The following is a 7,008-nucleotide window of genomic DNA, read 5'->3' on the forward strand; positions in this document are numbered from 1 at the left end:
ATATCTCTTAACTAATATTATTTTTCATCCAAATTTCACTATCTTATTTTTCATCCAAATTTCATCATTAGTCTTTCTTGAGGTATAGGATCATTTCGATAAATTTTGAGCCAGTTTTACTTTTGTCGAAAAAGTTCGTTCAGTCTGCAATGAGCTAATTCAACATCAATTGCTATGAATTTCTGTGCTATTTTACTATCTTATTTTCAACTAAATTTCACTTTTAGTCTTTCTAGAGGAGTGAGATCATCTTGAACCAATTTCGTATTCGTCAAGTTCATTTTTTCTCACTGATTTGATTCAGCGAGAACTACAACAAATTCATGTGCTATTTAATTATTTTATTTTTCATCTTAATTTCACCTTTAGAGTTGATTCCTCACTGAGCTGATTCAGCGTGAACTATACTATGAGTTCAAATGCTATTTAATTATCTTATTTTTCATCCTAATTTTATGTCTTACTACGAGTTCATGTAAATTTTGAGCTAATACTAAGGTAATTTAGCTTAGACTGCTACGAATTATGCACTATTTAACTATCTTATTTTTCATCCTAATTTCACATTTAGTTTTTGTAGAGTGTGGGGTCATCTCGGTAAATTTTGAGCAAATTTCGTGTTCGTCGAAAAAGTCCGTTCATTCTTTACCATGCTAATTCAGCATGAATTCTCTATCTTATTTTTCATGCAAATTTCACCTTTAGTCTTTCTAAAGGAGTGGGATCATCCTTGTAAATTTTGAGATAGTGTCATGTTTTGATATATTTAGCTAGGATCTTTTCTTTCTGCATTAGTTGTTTATTTCCATTAAAATAAAATTCTTATAAGTCGCAATCGAACGCAATAGGGGTCGCGTTTGAACGCCCTTACGAACGTCTACATCAGGTTCGTAAATACAGAGAACGCAAAAAGTGCGTTCGAACGTGGTCAGGTGAGTTCGAATGCCTACATCGCGTTGGCATATACAAAGAACGTCTTTTGTGCATTCGAACATACGATCGGCAAGAAACCTCTAGAATTAGGGTTACTTATTGGCTAACCTCTATAAGTATGTTGATAGCAGTCAAATTTAATATGGAATTGGATTATTGATTTCTTGCCTCCTATATTCTCCCTAGACTCTCTCCCTCATCCCTCTTCACCAACCTTCCACCTCTCCATACCCATCCATAACCTTAACATCAACTCTACCCCGTCACCACCACCATCACCCATGTTATTCCGTATTTTCGTCCCCGTTGAAATTCGAATCTATGAAGGGAATAAATATAAAAGTTGTAGATCAGGAAGTTATGAATCTAATCCAATTGGTTTCGTAATTTTCTAACTACAGGAGAATATCTGACAAATATTTTTTCATGATTGCATGGACTGCTTTCTGCAATAAATTCAAATCTTAAAGTAATTGTTCCGTAACCTATCTTTTGGTACAAGAACCCATCATGTTCATCGAAAAGTGTGTTCGTTCCACTCCGAACTAATTCAGTGTGAACTGTTACAAGTTTGTATGCTATTTCTCTTTCTTATTTTTCATCGTAATTTGATATTTCTAGAGGTGAGGGACCATTTTGGTAATTGAGCTAGTTTCATGTTGGTCGAAAAAGTTTGTTCTCTATTTCACTATCTTATTTTTCATCCAGATTATTAGTCTTTCTTGAAGTGTGGCATCATCCTGCTATATTTTTGTGCTAGTTTTGTGTCTGTCAAAAAAGTGATTTTTTCTCACCGAGCTAATACGGTGTGAACTGCTATGAGTTCATCCTAGTAAATGTTGAGCAAGTTTTGTGCTTGTCGAGAGAGTTCATTCATTTCTTATCGAGCTGATTCAACGTGAAAAGCTATCAATTCGTGCACTATTTCAGTATCTTAATTTTCATACAAATTTCACTTTTAGTCTGTCTATAGGTGTGAGATCATTGTGGTAAAATTTTAGCATGTCTCATGGTTGTCAAAAACTAAAGTTCATTGATTCCTCACCAAACTAATTCAACATGAACCGTTACGAGTTTGTGCACTATTTAAACATCTTATTTTTCATTCATATTTCACCATTAGTCTTTCTAGAGAGGTATGGGATCATCCTTGTAAATTTTGAGTCAAATTTGTGTTAGTTGGAAAAGTTTGTTCCTTCCTCAAAGAACTGATTCAGCAAGAACTGCTATGAGTTTGTGTGATTTTTCACTATATTATTTTCATTGAAATTTCATCTTTAGGGTTTCTTGAGTTGTGGGATCATCCTCATAAATTTTGGGCCAAGTTCATGTTCATCAAAATGCGTTATTTTACTATCTTATTTTTCATCCAAATTTCATAATTAGTCTTTCTAGAGTTTGTTGGATCATGTTGGTAAAATTTGAGCCAATTTCATGTTTGTCAAAAAAGTTCATTCACTCCTCACCAAGTTGATTCAGCGTGATGTTTGTGCGCTAATTCATTTAAATTTCACCATTAGTTCATCTAGAGGTGTGGAATCATCCTGATAAATCTAGAGCTAGTTTCGTGTTCATCGAAAAAGGTCATTCATTTCTTATCGAGCTAATGTAGCATGAACTGTTATGAGTTCATGTGTTATTTTAGAATCTTATTTATCATCCAAATTTCATAATTAGTCTTTTTAGAATTGTGCGATCATGGTGGTAAATTTTGAGACAATTTTGCGTTTGTTGAAAGAATTCGCTTGTTCCTCACTAAGCTGATTCTGCATGAATTATTTTGAGGTCATGGGCTATTTTACTATCTTATTTGTCGTTCAAAATTCACCATTTGTATTTCTAGAGGTGTGGGATCAAGATGGTAAATTTTCTAGAGCTATGGGATCATGTTGGTAAATTTTGAGCAAATTTTGTGTTCGTCAAAAAGTTCGTTCATTCCTCACCGGGCTGATGATGAGATCTGGAACCAAAAGATCGGCTATGAAACAATTCCTTAAGATCTCAATTTATTAAAAGAAGCAGTCCGTGTAATCGTGGGAAAATATTCGCCAGATATTCTTTAGTAGTCCGAAAATTACTAAACAAATTTTGTTGGATCCCTAACTTCTTGATCTACAACTTTCATATTTATATGCTTTGCAAATTCGAACTGTAGTAGGGACGAAAATATAGAATAACGTGGGTGATGGTGGTGATAACGGGTGAAGTGGATGTTAGGGTTATGGATGAGTATGGAGATGAGGGTGGATTGTGGAAGTGATTAAGGGAAGTAGACGAGGGGAACGAAGTAGTCGAGATCCCAAAGAAGAGGGTGGCTTGACAGTCGAGAGAGATTAGAAGCGAGGAGAAATCTTGCCAACGGTAGATGTGGAAGGATGGTGAAGAGGGAGGAGAGAGAAGTCTAGAGAGAAGATAGGAGGCAAGAAATCAATAATTCAATAGCATAATAAAGTTGGCTGCCTTCCACATATTTATAGAGGCTAGCCAACAAGTCCTAAAATAATATGAAACCCCAATTCTAGAGGATTCCCGTCGATCGCGTTCGAACGCACTCAAAAAGTCCCATCTCTAGATGTGCGAACGTGATACAAGCGTTCGAACGCGGGCGTTCAAACTCGCATGATCGCGTTCGAATGCACTATATACATTCTCTGTATTTGCGAACCTGATGTAAGCGTTCACAAGGGTGTTCGAATGCGACCCCACCTGCGTTCAAATACGACCCACAGGAATTTTATTTTAATAAAAATAAACACCTAATGTAATAAGAAAAGATCCTAACTAAGTGTATTTGCCCACCATGCTTCCCCCACCTTGCCCTCAAAGTGAAAAGTCAGGAAAACGCTTCAAGATATCAGTCTCCAACTCTCATGTCGCCTCATCAGATGGCTTGCCAAGCCATCCAACTAGAATCTTCATTTCCAATCTGGTACCATGTCATCGTCGACGTCTAGCAAATACTCAAACTGGCTCTACGATCTCTATCTCCTCCAATGGCTCCGGTAGAAATGATCCAAAAATCTCATAATCTCCAATGCGGCTCTCTCAACAATGAAACGTGAAAGACAGGGTATACTCTCGACCCCTCTGGCAGCTCCAAACAATATGCAACCAGACCAATATGCTCCAACACCCAAAATGGACCAAAGTAGCAATGTGCTATCTTTTGGTTTCGCATTCGACGTAAGGTCACTTGTCGATACGGTTGCACCCTCACAAACACCCAATTGCTGATATCAAACTCCTACTCTGATGGGTTCTGGTACCAATTTGATAGGCTTTGATACCAATGATAGGCTCTGAGACCAAATTGATAAGCTCTGCTACCAAATTGATGAGATCTAGAACCAAAAGATCGGCTACGGAATAATTCCTTAAGATCTGAATTTATTGTAGGAAGTAGTCCACGCAACCATGGGAAAATATTCGTCAGATATTCTTTGGCAGTTAGAACATTACGAAACCAATTGGGTTAGATTCGTAACTTCCTGATCTACAACTTTGTATTTATGTCCTTTGCAGATTCGAACTGTAGCAAGGACGAAAATACGGAATAACGTGGGTGATGATGGTGGTGACGGGTGGAGTGGATGTTAGGGTTATGGATGGATATGGAGATGAGGGTGGATTGTGGAAGTGATTAAGAGAAGTAGACGAAGGGAACGAAGTTGTCGAGATCTCAAAGAAGAGGGGTGCCTCGACAGTCGAGGGAGATTAGAAATGAGAAGAAACTTTGCCAACGTAGTTATGGAAGGATGGTGAAGATGGATAAGGGAGAAGTCTAGAGAGAAGATAGGAGGCAAGAAATCAATAATCTAATAGCATAATAAAGTTGGTTGCCATCCACATATTTATAGAGGTTAGCCAACAAGTCCTAAAATAATATGAAATCCTAATTTTAGAGGATTCCCATCGATCGCGTTCATAAAAAGCCCCTTTTCTGGATTTGCGAACGCGACACAGGCGTTCATAAGGCGTTCGAACGTGGGCGTTCACAAACGCCAGCGTTCACAAGGCATTTACAAGAGTTTACAAGGCATTCATAAGCGTTCACAAGGTGTTCACTAGGGCGTTCGAACGCGACTCCACCTGCATTCGAACGCAACTCCACCTGCTTTCGAACGCGACCTACATAAATTTTATTTTAATGAAAATAAACACCTAATACAATAAGAAAAGATCCTAACTAAGTGTATCTAGCTCCCTATGGCTACGATTATACACTTGCTTCATGCGGTTTTGAGCAAGTTTAAGATGAGCACGCAACCTCCTTAATGTGGCGTCTCGATCCATCAATGCTAAGTCCACCTCCGTCCTATCTACCCATGCCACTGGATCATAAGCGCGTAACTTCGGAGTCGTGCGTCCATACACCACCTCAAATGGGAGTCATGCCAATGCTGCTATGGTAGGCGGTGTTATAAGACCACTTCGCCCACGGTAAGAACTCCAACTATCGTCTCGGCATCTCTCATACAAAGCACCTAAAATACTACTCAATACCTCGATTGACCACCTCGGTTTGGCCATCCATCTGTGGATAGTAGGCAACTGAAGTTCAATCGGGTCCCCTACAATCTGAAAAACTCAGTCAAAAATTCGCTCACAAATACACGATCACGGTCCAAGACAATCGTACGTGGCATGCCATATAACGGAGCAACATCTCTAACAAAAATTTCAGCCACCGACTTGACCGAAAACGGATGTGGTAATGCCAAAAAGTGTGCATGCTTACTCAATCTGTCAACCACTACAAAGATAACAGAATAGCCACGTACCAGCGAAAGACCCTCTATGAAGTCCATAGAAATATCATCCCAAACATGGTCCAGTATAGGTAAAGGTTGTAATAATCCGATCGGTTTCAATGTAGTTGCTTTAGCCCTTTGACAGACTTCACAAGCATGGACAAAACTTCTCACATCCCGTCTCAATCCTAGCCATGTGCAACTCTGAGATATTCTCCTATAAGTCCTCAAAACACCCTCATGACCAGCCTCTGGAGTGCGGTGGAAGTGCTCCAACAATTTCTGCCACAATCCATCATTTGCAGGCACTCGAATGCATTCGCGGTCTAACAACAAACCACCTCGATTTTCTAACTTTGGATGGCGCTTCGGATCATCTATCACCTCTTGCAACAATCTCAAAATAACTGGGTCAGATGTACATACATAACTCAGCTAGTCAAGGAAGGAAAAGGTAGGAGATGAATAGGATGCAAGCTCAGCGGTATTAGGTTGGCGTGACAGTGTATCCACCGCTCTATTTTTTGTTCCCTTCTTGTATTGAATTTCATAATCATACCCCATCAATTTTGTGACCCATCGTTGCTGTGCCGAAGTATGTATGCGCTGTCCATATAGTATGGAAGGCTCCTTTGATCAGTTTGGATAATAAATCGCCTACTAATCAAATAAGGCCTCCACTTTGTCACCGCATACAGAATTGCCAACATCTCTCTCTTATAAGTCGATAATTACTGAGATTTTTATGATAAAGCCTTACTAAGATATGCAATGAGATATTCTTCTTGCATTAGTACAACTCCTATGCCAACACCCGACGCATCACATTCCACAATGAACTCTTTGGTGAAGTCCGGTAGCGCTAAAATGGGTGCTGTCGTCATTGCTATTTTTAATTTTTCAAAGGCTGAAGTGGCTTTATCCGTCCATCTAAAAGAGTCATTTTTTAACAAAGAAGTGAGAGGAGCAGTGATCTTGCCATGAAGCGTCGATAATATCCAATCAGCCCCAAAAAATCCTTCCAATCCGGTAGTAGTAGTAGGAATAGGCCAAGTGGTCATACATGCAACCTTTTGATGATCCGTCGCTTATACCATTTGCTGAAATGATGTGGCCTAAATACTCCACCTTTGGTACTCCTCATAGGCACTTAGACTTCTTGATCTTCAATTAGTTTTGCTTCAACAAATTCAGCACGTCCTCCAAATACCGCCAATGCTCCAATTCTATCCTACTATACACCAAAATATCGTCAAAAAATATTAAGACATACCTTTACAAGAGAGGCCAAAATATATCATTCATGAGGCCTCGAAAGGTAGTT

Source organism: Typha angustifolia, chromosome 15 (genome assembly GCF_048772165.1).
Source record: "Typha angustifolia cultivar Huaian chromosome 15, ASM4877216v1, whole genome shotgun sequence".
Classification (NCBI taxonomy): Eukaryota; Viridiplantae; Streptophyta; class Magnoliopsida; order Poales; family Typhaceae; genus Typha; species Typha angustifolia.